Source organism: Jaculus jaculus, chromosome 5 (genome assembly GCF_020740685.1).
Source record: "Jaculus jaculus isolate mJacJac1 chromosome 5, mJacJac1.mat.Y.cur, whole genome shotgun sequence".
Lineage (NCBI taxonomy): Eukaryota > Metazoa > Chordata > Mammalia > Rodentia > Dipodidae > Jaculus > Jaculus jaculus.
Genome location: NC_059106.1, coordinates 29217889 through 29233928, shown reverse-complemented (window position 1 = coordinate 29233928; position 16040 = coordinate 29217889). Strand labels below are relative to the sequence as shown.

At 48.6% G+C, this 16040-nt stretch overlaps 1 protein-coding gene across 2 annotated transcripts in view; it reads right to left on the bottom strand.

The window, feature by feature from the left end:
* The window catches only part of Gypc (glycophorin C (Gerbich blood group)), a 37886-nt gene that overhangs the window by 19651 nt on the left and 2195 nt on the right, over positions 1-16040 (bottom strand). The window lies entirely within an intron of this gene.

Genomic DNA, 16040 nt, shown 5'->3' with positions numbered 1-16040 from the left:
CAGGGGTGAGTGAATAGACTCTCTTCCTAGGAAAAGTCACACAACATAGACAGCCGTTCCAATCATGGGCTGACTTCCGATGGCCAGACTGCAAAGACTTTTAAGAGAAGACGACAGGCCTATGGGTCAGGAGTCTGTCACTTCAGAACCCCCCCGGGTGCACCACCTGGGGTCACATCATTGCGGGAGGAAAAGAACACAGGGGAAGCTGGTGGGTCTGTGGTCAAGGGCCTTGCTCACCCTTGTAACAGCAGAGCACAGTCAGTGAGAAGGCCTGGGAATGTGGGGGGGGTGTGGAGGAAACCGACTCTCCACCAGCTGGCCTGTGTGTCTTCTCGGGTAAGTCACACGGATTCGTACCTGACCCAGGTACAGGAATCTCGGGTGGAACTTGAACTGCGTGAGCCAGAACTGCTCTTTCCACTTCTCTGATCTGGAGACAACCTGAATTTCTGGGCTTTGTTCATTTATTTTCAAGGGGGGAGGGTTGGAAACATAGGGGAGAGAGAGAGAGAGAGAGAGAGAGAGAGAGAGAGAGAGAGAGAGAGGGAGAGAGAGAGCGCCTGAGTGTATGGACACACTAGGGCTTCTTGCAGCTGTGCTCCAAATGAACTCTAGCTAGATGTATGTCCAATTTTGTGCAAGTGGCTTTATGTGGGTACTGGGGAACTGAACCCTGTCTAATAGGATTTTCAAGTAAGCACCTTTTTTGGGTGGTTTTTGAGGTAGGGTCTCTAGCTCAGGCTGACCTGGAACTCACTATGTAGTCTCAGGGTGGCCTTGAACTCAGGGTGATCCTCCTACCTCTGCCTCCCAAATGCTGGGATTAAAGGCTTGCGCCACAACGCCCGGCTTTCAAGTAAGCACTTTTTTTTTTTTTTTTTTAAATTTGAGAGCGAGAGACACAGAGAGAAAGACAGGTAGAGGGAGAGAGAGAGAGAATGGGCGCACCAGGGCTTCCAGCCTGTGCAAACGAACTCCAGACGCGTGCGCCCCCTTATGCATCTGGCTAACGTGGGACCTGGGGAACCGAGCCTTGAACCAGGGTCCTTAGGCTTCACAGGCAAGCGCTTAACCGCTACGCCATCTCTCCAGCCCTCAAGTAAGCACTTTTAAACACTGCAACCTCTCCAGCCCCTTGGCTGTGCTTTGATCATGTCAGAGAACACTGCAAGTCTAAGTATGTTGGGAGGCCTTCTTCTCCATCTAGATGCCAGCTTGGACCCACGAACCATGGGCCAAGACCACCCTTCTGTACACCCTTTAATAATTGTCTTCCATATCCACTGCTTATCAGTGCCTCCATTCTGAGGGAGGGAGGTACTGCTCTGGGCCCTTTGCTGGGCTGTGCCCCGGGTGGGACCTGCTCCTGTGTTTCAGACTTGTTCCTCAAAGGCCTGCATGCTCTGTGGGCAGCAGGTGCCAGGGTCCAGGGCTGTGTTTGCACTCATTCCCCACATAGCCAAGATGTAACCAGCAATTTCAGATGGGATCTGAAAGCTGGCCTGTGTGTGCACATGTGTGTGAGTGCACATGCATATACCTACAAACTGGGCACTTGGTCAAAGTCCTCTTGGCTCCTCATGTCAGCATTCTGGGAGTTTTCAACCCATCCTTTCTTCCTTCCCAGCTCCTACCATGTACCACAGTGATGCAGCCACTCTGAACTCTGAAGTAAAGTAGCCATGCCCATCTACAGCAGCATGTCTCTGTCTCCCCCCACCCCCACCAACAAGCTGGTTCACAGACCAAAACCTTCCCCATCCCTGCCTCCTGCTTCTGTGGGCATGATGGAAAGTATCTCCCATTCAATCCCTCTGCTGCCCAGGACCCAGGACAGAGCAGGAAATGAAGGCCAGTCTTCTCCTGCCATGGGGCCCCAAGACCACTTGAGTTTTGGCCTTGGATCCTATCTAGTGTCTTCCTGACTTGCCCCATCTCCTTCCAGTTCCTCTGTGGCTCCTGGCATGTATGCTGGATCACATGGTGTGAAACTTGCCCCCTCCGCAAGAAACCTTTAAGAGCCATCTTGCTTTGTTCATTGGAACCAACGCCTTTCTCTGGCTTTGTAATCCTATCATGTTCTTCCATTGCATAATAATCCTCCCTCTCAGTAGCCTCTCCCTTGAAAGAAATCCATCTGAGCATCTCTCTAATGGATTGGCACAGAATCTTGCTTTCAAAAATCTTACACACACTGCATTAAAATATTTGTTCTCAACTCCTTGCTAGAGCACTAGCTGAGCACAGCCTCTCCTGCAGAGTCGTGGGTTGCTAAGCAAGGACTTACAGGCTCTCAGACTCAGGGGTGGTGGAATTCCAAATGCTCTCACAGGTGCCAGGAGGTGGTTCCAGTATTGGCTCCCTGCCACGTCATGTGTCTGTCTTAGTCTCCTCATTACCTCCCCCCCAGCCACACTGGCCCTCAGCCCACTTATGCTTCTTCCTCAGGCTGGCTGTGCACTGTGGTGGTGTTCGTTGTCTGTTACGTCTCTCAGATACCCCCACCCCATATTTGGCTCTTTTGCATCTTCCAGGGTCTTTCTCTAGCATGATCTCCCTAGTGTTTTCTCACTTGGTCATACTCTTCAAAGTGGCACCTTTTCTCTCTCCACTGACCCCATATTCCTTCTTGGACTGATTGTCCTCCTTAACTCGGAGTACCATCAGATAGACTGAGCCTTCTACCTGGGTGTCTGTTTGTCCTTCTTAGGAGATCAGCTCCCCTGTGGGGTTACTTCTGGTTTGTTTCTTGTCACATCCCCAGACCCTGACACACAGTTGGTGCTCAACACTCCTAAGTGGAATGTGATTTCTGGACCATAACTTGTTGGTGCCAATGCTGGAGGCAAAGAGGAAAACTGGGGAGAAGCCTGAATAGACGACCTGCTCTCCATTCCGGAGCCAATCCTCTGCCCTCTGGACGTAGCTCACTCCCTTCATCTGCTGGTAGTTAACCTTAAGGCCATCCATTTTAGATGTGTAGGTAACACCTCTGGGGTTGGAAGGATAACTCAGTTGGTAAAGTGCTTTCTGTGCAACCTGAGGTCTCAAGTTTGATATCCAGAACCCATGTAAAACAAACAGGGTATGGTAGCACGTGCCTGTAATCCCAGCACTGGAGAGAAGACAGGCAGATCCCTGGGGCTCACTGGCTAGCCAGCCTACTTATCAAGCTGCAGGCTAATGACAGACCCTGTCTTTACAAAGGTGGAGGGACGACACCCAAATTTGTACTCTGCTGCTGCATGCATATGCACGTAGGAACTCATGGGTTCATGCACACATGTGTGTGCACACCAAGTGTTGGTCAGGATGGTGCCAGTCATGAGATCTGATGACATGTGCACAGATTGCTAAAGACTTCCTGAACTCCACTGGCCTAGCCCCATGCCTCAGCCTTTTTGCAAAGCCTGGTCCCACCAGCCATCACGTCACCCTGGAACACTCATGAGGTGATAACGACGCAGCCATTAACTGGGGAAAGCAGAAGTCAAAGTGGTGAGACTGGTAACCCAAGGCCACCCTCTAGGTAGCATCCTGCTGTAGCAAGGGGTCCCCAGTGGGAACTGCTGTCTCAGAAAGGGTTTCTATGCATTGGGGGGCATGAAGAGAATTTGTCTGTCTTCTAGAAGAAACATTTTTGGAGGCCATCAGAACTTCACAGGACAGGAGGCAGGACAGTGGAATCCAGCCTTTTATCCACAGCCCTAGAGAATTCTTCCTGTTCCTATGAGCCCTGGAGGCCAGGAGAGGTAGATGTGGTCAGGAACTCAGACTGCTGTGACTCCAACATGGAGCAAACTCAGACTTAGATGTTTATCAAAAGTACCACCCTGGGGCCGAGGAGATGGCTTTTTTGGTAGAGTGCTTGCTGTGTACACACGAGGAGCTGACTTCAGATCCCTTCCCACATAAAATACCAAGCATGGTGGTGAGTGCTTGTGGTGCCAGTACTGGAGAGGCGGAGACAGGAGGATGTCTAGGGTTTACTAGCTAGAGAGTCTAGCTGAATTGGTTGAGTTTCAGGGTGAGTGAGAGACCTTTACTCAAAGAATAAAGTGGGAAGAGACTGAGGAAGACCCTTGATGTTAAACTCTAGTCTCCATAGGCATTCACACAAATATGCATGCACACTTACATGCACACTTGTGCATGCCCACATGTATAAACACACACACACACACACACACACACACACACACACACACACACATACACATCACATATGCAAAAAATTAAAAAAAATTAAAAGCACCATTCTGAGCACAGAGGAAGGAAAGGGCAGTGACTAGATTAAATTGAAACCAAAAGCCTCCACAGAAATCAATACCGCTATGAAGGCTCCGAAGGGTACGTGAGCTGTCAGAGCAGCTACAGAACACCATGGACATCACCAGCAAGCTCAAAGATGCATTTTCACTTTCCCTAGCACTGTTTGCTTTCTCACTGGGTACCAAACATCATGTCACTCAAATGAATGCTTAAAAATAGCACATTCCAAAAGGGGTTTCAGAGGATATGAGATTCTTAAATGGGAAATGACCCAGGGGTAATCAGCAAAGTCTGATATAAATAAATGTACTTAGTGTATTCAAATGAACTTTCTTTCAGTCTCTTGTGAATGCAAACTCTGTTCTCCCAGAAACTCCTCATTTCCTGCACAGAGGAGAGCTGGTATTATGGAGGAGTTCAAAGATGGCCTGGGGGTTGAGCCAACTGGGTTCAGATCCCAGCACTCCCTCACAGGGCTGTCCTGTGTCACGACAATGGGGACAACATATAAAGCACCCACACACAGCAACAAGATGATGGACAACATTTGCTCTCGGCTAAGAAGGCCAGACCGCCCCTGCCAGAGGGACGACTACTGAGTAGTTTACTTCCTTGTTTACAGCCTTCCAACCTACCTCAGCTTAAGTCATTCCCCAAGTTCCAGCATTCACAGCAATCACTACTGAACACTGCTTCCTTCGTCAAATACAAGTGTTTTTTTTTTTTTTTTTTTTTTTTGGTGTGTGTGCATGTGTATATGAGCATATGCATGTGTTGGCCTGTATGTGTAAAGGCCAGATGTCTACCCTGGAGTCATTCCTTGGTAATGCCTCAAACCTCTTTGTGAGACAGGGTTTCTCACTAAGACCTGGAGCTTGCCCAGGGGGTTAGACAGGCTGGCCAGTAAGTGCCAGGGCCTATCTCTGCCTCCCCATCTCTGTGATCACAGGTGGGTGCCACCATACTCAGCTCTTGCATGTGGTTTGCAGAGATGGACTCAGGTCCTTATGCTTGTGCAGGAAGCTCTTTACCATCTGAGTGATCACCACAGCTCCCGAACACAAGGTCCTAACCAGTTAAAAGTATTACTTGTATAGAAATTCACTATCTTTAGTGAGGCCACACTCATCCAAATTTCTCGAAATTAACAGTGCCCATCCCCTTTAGCCTTTCCTGATCTCACCGTCTGTTGGAGAATCTGTTTTTCTTTTTCAGAAAGCAGTGAGAACTGAGAACAACCGAAATCTATCAACAAGAACAGATAGCTAACTAAGTGTCAGCAGATGAACAACCCCTAGCATAGCAGCTAGTGCCAAGGAGAAACCCCAGGGGAGACGGGAGATGAGCAAGAGTGCTGTGCTCACGGTGCTCCTGACAACCAGAACCAGCATGATGGAGACAGACACGGAGGACACTCGAAATGTACCAAAGAGAAAATCCAGAAGCAGCTGAGAGCTGAACACTAAGGCAGACTAACAGCACACCCACCTGGGCTTGGGGAATTTGGAGCAAGAGAGGGTGGAAAGAATGCAAGAGCCACAGGGTGGGAAGGATTGTCCAGAGGCACAGCCCTCCCCCACAATGACTGACTGCTGCTCTCACAACCCATAACCCACAACCCCATGGTGAATTCCAGCAACCCCACTAAGGAGGGCCCTCGGTGGAGTGGGGGCAGGGAGGAGGGAAATGATGGCACCAACATGATGTATCTATACAAAGTTTCAACTTAAAAAAAAATTCACTATATTTTATTACAAGGCCAGTTTAGATGACGGAAAATATATTATTAGAAGCTATCCTGTAAATATTTAGATATCAGGCAAAATTATTAGGCAGTTTGATCTGAAAGCTGCATTTGTGTGATAAGATATCCTTCACTAGAACTGGGTGCTTTTTATTGCTACCATGTTTTGTTCCTTGCTGCCCCAAGAGCTCCCGAATACTTTGGGGATAGGAATGGGATCTTGCATTACATTTATCTTTTAGTTTTTAAGACCATGGCAATGTGGGCCACCCACAGCCCTTCATGTTCCAACGGTGGGACCAGTAACATGCAAGCTGATTATCAAATACTTGTAGGCGAACTGCTTTCATCACAGAATTTTCCATCCGATTTCTTTTCCAACTTTCCAGATTTTCTTCATGGGGTCTGAAACCTAGGATTGCTGAGGTTTGAATTTTTTCATGGGATTAATTGGCAAAATGATACACGGCTGTGTGAACATTGTAGTCTGGCGATAGGTAAGCATTTAGTTATACTGAGAGGATTGTATAACTCTGTGTGGCAAAAATACCTAATCTATTAGAAAGTTCTTCTGATATCCAAGCCCAGAGTATCTTTACTGACAGAGAAAATAATGATTTTTGCCTCTAAACTCATGGCCCTTTTACTGAGAGTCATGGAGTCACCAGGTAGGACTTGCCACCCTGGTTTCTGGATGGGGCCATCACAAGGTCCCCCAGAGTCTGGTCCCCAGCCTTTCCACTTCCCATTCAGCTGTCTGAGATGGACTTCTGTCTCTTGAAATTTCCACATATCAACTAACAGTTAATTCCTTGGAACTGTCACTAGAGCTCAATAAAAATAACAGTAATTGTAATGGAGCTTTCTTTATCGTTACACCACCACTTTAGTGCGACTTAGGGTGGGGATCTCGGATGGGCAGTCACTTATTTTGAAGTTTCAGTGACATGGGGTCCTCATTTAAGAGAAAGCCAGCTCTTTTAGATGTGTCTGAACTAGGTAAGGCTGTGCCAGGTGTCCCTGAGTGATACAGACTTGTTTTATTCTCTAATGTTCTTTGGCCCTGCCTCGCTAAGTACGTTAACATCAAATCCTTTGATTTCCTGTGAAGAGACTACTCTGGATTAAAATCACTATGCATCAGACTTGATTATTGTGTTCTGACCTGAATTCACTACAGAGCTCATGGTTTTTCTTACCTGCTTTCCCAGGGGTCCCTGTAGCTTTGGGACCTATAAAAGGATTCCAGATCATGTGATAAAGAAGGATGAGTGTGAGAGTCATACCCAGAAAGTGACGCAAGACTCTAAGCACTGGTGTTTGGATCTGGACAAAGATAACTTGTCAAAGAGATGCCTTCTCTGTTGAGTGTGCTTACTTTTTATTTTTTGTGTAATGTGTCTGTGTAAAGGTAGGTACAGGTATATGCAGGTGTACATGCATGTGTGTGTTCCCAAGCATGCGCAGGCCAGAGGACAACTTCAAATGTCACCTGTATGAACGCACCCACCTTTTGAGACAAGGTTTGTACATCCTTGTGTTAGTTCTGCTTGGTCACTTGGCTTCTACCCTCTCTTTACCTGGAGGAAGGAGAGTGGCCCATTGCGAGTGAAGAGAGGAGGCAGCATGGGAGGTGCCTGGCGAAGCACAGTCACGTGGTGGCTGTGGTCCTGTGGCTTGTAATTTTAACACCACACAAAGCTGCTAGGCCTGGAGTAGTTCTGGGATAGAGGTATTCCAGGAATTAGTGGGGGCATTATTCTCTCCTGGTGCCCTTGCAGTAACCCTGCCTGGCAGCCTACTACTTCCTTCTGGGAGTAGGCTCAGTGAGTTGGAGTTACTGGCAGGATTCATACAGCCCCAAGCTGCCCTTGCGTGCCCCCACAGCTGCTGGCCACAGGTGGGCCAGTCAGGGAGCACAGATGGCCAGAGGGAGGGGGGACAAAGAACGGCTTTTCTACATTGGACCTGACAGCACAGGCCTGTCATCCCAGCTCCTTGGGAAGTTGAGGCAGGGGGATTACATTCAAGACCTGCCAGGGCTACTGAGTGAGTTTGAATCAGCCTGGGCTACTTAATGAGGCCTTGTCTCAAAATAAAAAGTTCCAAAAGAGCACAGGGTATGTACCTCAGTAGAAGAGCCTCTGCCCAGCATGTGTGAACCTAGGTGAACCTTAGTACCACAAAAATGAAAAACAAAAAGAAAGAGAGAGAGAGAAGCATGCCTTTCCTTCTGAGGATGGATGAGTGGACTCTGGTTGGTCTGGAGCCAAGCTAAAGAGCCAGGCCTCCCAGCATGGCAAATAAGAGAGTCCTGGAGAGAAGAAATCACTGGCTTAAAGGCTGCAATGTTAACATACAGGGAGGCTCTGAAGAAGTGGCCATTCTGAACAATATCAATAACTTTGATATAGCTAGCATCTTGAGGATTAAACTAGGGACCATGTGTATGTATATGTATACATGTGTATATGTTTGGATATGAGTATGTATGTACATGCATGTGTGACTATGTATAGAGTGTATGTGTGTAATTCATGTATGTATATGTACATGCATATATTGAATGCATGTATGGAATATGGATACACATATATGAGTATGTATGGTGAGGTGTGGGCCCTTGCCAGGTATCACATGGTCTACCTTTGTCCACCTGGCCAAGACTCGAGCTTTGGGCTCTGCTTTCTTACACTGGACTAGCTTTGCATGATGGTACAACCTTCTAGCCTGTCCGGCGTAGCTCTCCAGACACCTCTCTGTCCAAATCTCCCCTGAGCTACTTTCCAGTTGTCACCTGTGTGTGTCATGAGCCACTGTCTTCCCTACAGAGAAGCTTACATATCCGGTCTATAACGAACACCATTGATTCTGGAACTCTACTTCTCAAACTTTTAAATGAAGCCCAATTTCATGGTTTAAGAGGCACAAAGAATAAGAATAATGAGGAAAAATAGAGACAGATGAGGAAAGAGAGAAGAGAAGAGAGGGGAGGGTATGGGAAGGTAGAAGGATAGGGAACAGAAGAGAAAAAAGAGGAGAGAGGGGGCATGGCAGGCAACCCAGTCTTCTGGACACAGGATGACTTCCATGGGTCTAGGCAGTTTGCCTTTATGGGTCCTTGTTCTCTGACAAATATTTTATAGTATGCTTATGGTTGCATTTAGATAAAGACTTTGCCCTTAAAGGATGAGCTTCTTCCTTCTGATTTTGCAAGTCATGAAGGCTTGTTTACAAGCTTTTATAAGCATCATGGACCCTGATCCTTGGCCTTAAGGGTGGGAAGGCATGGGAGTGTACCTCCTCCACACCCCTTAGTGCAGAAGAGAAGAGGAACAGGGAGCTCTCTGCAAAGCCCCGTGACACCTCTCTGGTTTCAGTATCATCACATGCAAAACGGAGATAAAAATACCTCCCTTGAGGCTGCTCAGGGGTGAAATGAGATAATGTATGCTACATGCAGCCAGAGTTTCTCTGACTTGGGTCAGGGATTCAGTCAGAGGAAGAGGGGTCAGGAGAGGTATAGAGTTGGTGAAAAAGGAAAGGAGATTATGAAATAGAAAAAAAAAGAGAATACTTATGGTCTTTAGCTGTAGCCAATATTAATTTTCCTAAAATGAGAGGTTCTGTAGAAGTTGAAGGAAGGTCATTCAAAGGACACATTAGCCCCAGGCTGGGATCCAAGGAAACAGGGTCTGGCTACCCTCTCAGGGCCCCTCAGGGGCCTGTGGTATGGGCTGAAGAGGCAAGAAGGCGGCTCCTGGACAGAAGGAAGCCAAAGCCGAGCTGTCAACTACTCGAGGGAACAGAGAGAGGCCGCTTAAGAAGATGCTGATAGACAGAAAGCAGGAGAAGACTCCACCTCACACAGGCTAGGGGCCGAGGGAAGGCCAGGGGTGGGGCTGAGCTGACAGGAGCTTAGAGTCACTCAGGGCTACGGAGGGGCCGGGTCTGAGCACAGCAGTGAAGAGGGAGCTATCGCTGGGAGAGATGGCCACCTTACCATGCTGACTAAGGAGAACAGGAAAGGGTGTGTTAGCAGGCAGCTCATGGCTTTGAGGGAGTGGCATGCTATGGCAGCAGGCCTTTCCTTGCTCTGGGCTTTGCAGAAACTGGGCAGACTGTCTGTCTGCTGCCCTAGGAAACAGTTTTCAATAGCAAATGGTCAAACAGAGGCAAAGTTGGGGAATCAAGGTGGGGAGTGGGTGGTGAGGAGTGGGCTGGCATTCTTTCACCATGGACTCAAGCACTACCCAGTCACTAGCAGTAGTTAAATAGTAGTGGTTAAATAGTGTCCTGTAGAGGACACTAGACTATGAGACCTTATTTGAGCTTAAGAATAGGAGGTAGTTGATCCTCAGAACATGCCTGTGATCTGGAGATGATTATCATCTCCTGAATAGGATCACGAGTGCCTGTAGAATTTGAGACCTGACGGCAAGATAATCGGTGACAGCAGAGCCTGAGCAACTGTGCTGACTGCACCAGCCACATAAAGAAGCCCCGCAACTTTCAACTTTCCTGGGGGCTCCGGGGATTTTGTGGAAGAGGGGGCGGGAAGACTGTAAGAGCCACAGGTTGGGAGGGCATACCCAGAGGCATCGTTGCTCCCAACAATGACTGACTGCTGGTCTCACAACACATAACCCACAGCCCCATGGGGAATACCAGCAACCCCACTGAGGAGTGTCCTCAGAGGCCTGGGGGTAGGGAGGAGGGAAATGATGCTACTAACACATGATGTGTCCATACAAAGTATATTCTAAATTTAAAAAAGTATGAAAAAGAAAAAAAAAAAAGACTGAAGGGGAGCCTGAACTCGAGGCCCCTAACATGGCTGCACAGCAAGCAGCTCACGTGAGGGAGTATTTCACAGCAAGCAGGTTGTGCTGCCCAGTAAACACGGAAGCCACTGACTGGCGCCCAGCACGAAAGACATGGTTGTTCTCTCAGGCTTGGCTCTGACAAACCATGGTTTCCTTCCCGTACGACTCTGCCAAGAACACGGCTGCCATGTCAGCTGCTGGAGAAATGTGCTGATCCTCCAGTCTGGAGTCCCAGGGGGAGGAACGGGAGAGCTGGGGTCCTGGGCCAGCTGGAAGCTCTCTGCACTCTAGCCCCTCATAAACACACACAGGGCCTGCAGAAGGGAATGAGGGAGTTCTGGCTGGGGATAGCTCTCCGTGAGGATGTGTCAGACAGTGCCACCCATTAAAATGGAGATAAGGACCTGGGCCAACATGTGTCAGGGTGGAATTAGATACCGCAGACTGTACTGCCCAGGGCTTACCCCACGTGGGTGCCCTGAAATTGGAAACTCATTCCCCTAGTCCTGGAAAGGAATCAGCAATGGGCCTGTGGAACCTCAAATCATATATGACCACAGTGGTTTATCTGTAGAAGATGAGATGTGTGTGGTTTCAATGGGGAAGCAGATAAGCAGAAATAAGAGAGACTATGTGAAAGGGCCACTAAGAGTTGTGAATGCGAGGCTGGCTCCACTGGGGAAGTGCTTACTGGGCAGGCTGGAGGACCCGAGTTTGGATCCCCAGCACCCCTGTCAATCCTGAGCAGGGCAATGTGCACCTATAACCCTAGTGCTTGAGAGGGAGAAACAGAAGGCTCCTTGGGGTATGCTAGCTAGACCAGCTGTAACAGTGAGTTCTGAGTTCAGCAAAAGCCTGTCTCAGTAGATAAGGTGGGGCTGGAGAGATGGCTTAGTGGTTAAGCGCTTGCCTGTGAAGCCTAAGGACCCCGGTTCAAGGCTGGATTCCCCAGGACCCACGTTAGCCAGATGCACAAGGGGGCGCACGCATCTGGAGTTCGTTTGCAGAGGCTGGAAGCCCTGGCGCGCCCATTCTCTCTTTCTCCCTCTATCTGTCTTTCTCTCTGTGTCTGTTGCTTTCAAATAAATAAATAAAAAATTTAAAAAAATAGGTAAGGTGGAGAACAATTGAGGAAGACCCTGACATAGGTCTCTGATCTCCATGCATACATGTGCCCATGCATATACACATGAATTCCCCACACATACAAACATGCATGTCCATGCAAGCTATGAATGAAACATGACGGTGGTGAGGATGTAGTGTTATTGGGGCAGTAGAAAGAACAGAGACCTTAAGGCTAGGGGTTGGGGTGGTAACAGGTTCTCTCCCCAGCTCAGGGGCTCTCTGTGGCTTGGAAGTAGTCATGTGCAGGGCTCCCCAGCATCTGGGAGAGTGTGTGGAGGTGGTGTGTGAGGCTCTGTTCATCCCCACCTTCCCCGCATGGAATCCGGAGGCTTGCTCTGGGGTTCCAGCCAGCAGGCAGGAAAGAGGCCCTTGTCTGTTCCTGCCACAGGCTAAGAATTTCTGTACAGAAACACTGTTCTTGAAGAATGTATTAAAATTTAAATTTATAAAACTGATGGCCGTGGCCAGCACTCCCTCAGAAGGTCAGATTATATAATGATATAGTGCAGGGGTGTCTGACCTTTTGACTTCTCAGTCGCAGAGGACAAAGAATTGTCTTGGCCAAGGAACTCTCATGCCAAACTGGGAGGGTTCTAGGGACAGAGTGGGAGGAGATAGGAGTGTTACTCTGTGCTTCGGAAAGAGGTGATTCCCGGGGCCTCCTTGCTCTGCCTTAGCATGTATTTTGGTTTGATTCCTTGTGTTTAAATTTCATATTTACTGTCCTCTCAGCATATGCTAAGTTCTGACCTAGAAACTGTTGTGGATGACTTTTCAAAGGTAGCTCTGGCCTTTAGAAGAGGCTTTTGGTCTTGGAATGGTGCCTGCTCTTAGCATGTGGGCTTTAGTGTGGTCTATGGGATCATCACCTGCCTCTATAGGTGCGTCTGTATGTGTGTGCACATGTACACATATTCACATGTGTGTATCCACATAGTCATGTGTATGTGTGTGTGACAGCATCTGTACGAACATGGAAGTCGGAGACCAGCCTCAGGTCAGTGCTCGCCTTCTACCTCATTTGAGGCAGGATCTTTTGTTGACATGCGGCAGGCAGCTTACTGACAGCCATCTCAGCATAGGCACATTGGGGCTACAGACTCTAGAGTGAGACCCCAGCTTTACATGGAATCTGGGTTTCCAAACTCAGGTATTTATATCTGCATGGCAAAGACTTTATTTTCTGAACCATCTCCCTCATCCCCTTCACCTGTTTATAAGTGGCTTACTTCATGCTTCTGAGTGCCAGGCTTCAAGCAAGAGGGCAAAATTCCAGGGGAACTATAGAGTGGTTTAGGACGTTGAGACCTTGAGAAGCAAACACACATAGAAAGTTGTCATGCTGACAAAGTGCCCCTGGGTTTGAATGGGTTGTTTCTAGGGTTGGGAAACATTCTGTGAGGCAGGGCTTTATAAACTAGGCCTTGATAGACAAGCAGGTATGTGAGGGGTGAGGGGTTATCGATCCAGCCAATGGTCTGATGCACATTCTTGTGAAGGATGGATCTAGAAAGGCAGACAGCACAGGCAGGTGCACGAGGGCCCTTAAGGGAATGCTGTGGGCAGGGTGCAGGGTGGTGTGTCTGAGTTCAGGGAAGGGAGACAGTAACAGTGGGTGGCTGTGGATCAGGGTTGTGCCAACAGGCTTGGCTGAGAAGCTATGGGATGTCTGGCAGGTTCCAAGTGTTACTGTCACAGGTAGCCCCTCTTTGTGACTGGCTCTGAGGTCCTTGTCCAGGTACAGCTCCTGCAGTGGGACAAATGCCTCACTTTGCATATGCCCACTGCCAACAGGCCTCCCCATGGCCTGATGTCTGATCAAGTAGACCTTGGCTAGCTGGCTGTAGGGTCTCAAAGCCACAGCCTGGCTTTGCCCTCAAAAAGGTGGAACTCTGAGCCAGGCATCTCCCCAGTCTTCAGGTTTTCCTCTGCCAAACTCCCAGTGCTCCAGGTATGCCGAGGTTTCCTAGGTCTACCCAGGGCCTGACCTACAAGCACTGTTTGTGTTGTTAAATTATCAAATGTGAGAAACCACAGCCAGCCATCTGCAAGCGAGACACGTGAGAATACCCACATCCTCAGGCCAGGTTTACTTTGCTCAACTCCGTTAGCAACACCACCTTCCGATACCACCTGCGCAAGGCACCAAGCTTGCTTGCTCCTGTTCCCCAAGAGGCTCCTGTGAAGTAGCTTGTTATTCTCCTCAGCTGAGGGGACAACTGAGGCTCAGAGATATTGCAATCCTCTTCCACAGCTAGTGAGTACTCAGGCCTGATGCCACTCTTGGGTAGATGGACAAATGGACAGATGGACAGACCTCTGGAAAGCACTTCCTAAGAATGAGATACAATGTCTTATAAAAGCCTGAAAACATGCTCGGCCTTACTTGGAATCAGAGAGGCACATGCTAAAGTGGCACTGTTTCCTGCCCGTCAGTGTGGCCAAGATGATAGAGGCGAGTGTAAGTGAGCGTGTGGGGGAGCTACTGCAGTCACAAGTGGTTGTCAGAGTGGAGCAGAAACTGCGGTGGCATTACATAGGTAACTCCTGACCATTTACCCATATTTTATTTTTTAATTTTTTTAAGCAGGGTCTCACTTTAGCCTCAGCTGACTTGGAACTCACGCTGTAGCCTAGGCTGGCCTTGAATTCATGTAATCATCCTACCTCAGCCTCCCAAGTGTTGGGATTAAAAGCATTCATCACCATGCCATCTTCTACCAACATTTTTAACACACACAATCTCTGTCTCAAAGATTTAACTTTTAGGGTGGAGGAATTTATCTTAAAAGCTTATAATCAGGTAAAACTAAACTGGTGGGCTGGGGAGATGGCTCAAAAGGTAAAGTGCTTGTTGCGAAAGTGCCAGGCTTTGAGTTTGGGTCCCCAGCATCCATGTCAATGCTGGGAGGGTGCTGGTGGAGGCAGACACAGGATCCCTAGGGTAAGCTGGACTAGCCGAGTGGGGGCGTTCTGGGTTCAACTGAGAGAGCCTGTCTCAATAAATAACATGTAGAGAAATGAAGACACCTGACTTCAACATCTGGCCTTCAGATGCATGCATACCTCCAACACACATGTGCCCACAGATGTGAAAACATATTCACACATACATACCACATGAGCAAAACCCCAAAATTCCTCAACTTGCAAAAATGGTCATGACAGGGCTCAGCTATCCAGAGGTAAACCCAAGTGGCTTCCCCGATCTGCTCATTGTGGAAGAGCTTACCCACTCGCATGGAAAACACAGAAGCTCTCTTGCTCCTTAGACTTCAGCTTCCCAGGGTGTTTTCAAGTTCCCAGAAATCTTGCCTAACCAAAAGCACCTTGGGATAAGTCCAGCTGCTGACTATGCCAGGCCCATCATATGCCTAATGTTACCAGTATCTAGGGTGACTGCACAAGGCCGGACATGGAATTTCATTTGGCACTCTGGGCAGTCCTCTGTGCTTCTGTCAGAGGCGGCAAATTCTATATAAAGGTGTCAAACCTGGCGAGCCTTCACTGATCGGTGACCCCATCCAAGGGCAAGGCACTGGACTGCTTACTCACTGGGAATAACTGTGGCACTCGGGCCTAGCAGAGTCTTTGAGCCCAGCTTGGCAAGGCAGGCCTGGTGGTGAGAAGCAGATCCTCTGCTCTGACCTCTGGTTCTGTGAAGCAGCTACAGCTGCGTAATGGAGACAGGATATAGCCACATCCTGTCTGAGTAGCAAGAAACAGGGGCTGAGGATTCTCCCACAGCAGGTATCCTGCCATAAATCATGTTACCAGGGCAATCTGGAGAGATTCAACTAAAGGCTGCAACCTCATTAGTTCCACAAGGGAGGTCCTTTGCAGCCATTGGTCAGGGTCTGAAATGGGGGTGGGTGGGGAGAGTAGACCCTCTTCAGACCCAGGCATGGCTGCAGCCTGCACTTCCTCAGAGCCTCAAAGTGAAAGGAGAGGTTAGGGAGCTGGCTCAGTGAGTAAAGTGCTTGCCACATAACTATGCGGCCATGAGTTTGGATGCCCCAACAGCCACATAAAAACCACCAGGTTTGGTGGCATGTTCCGGTAATCCC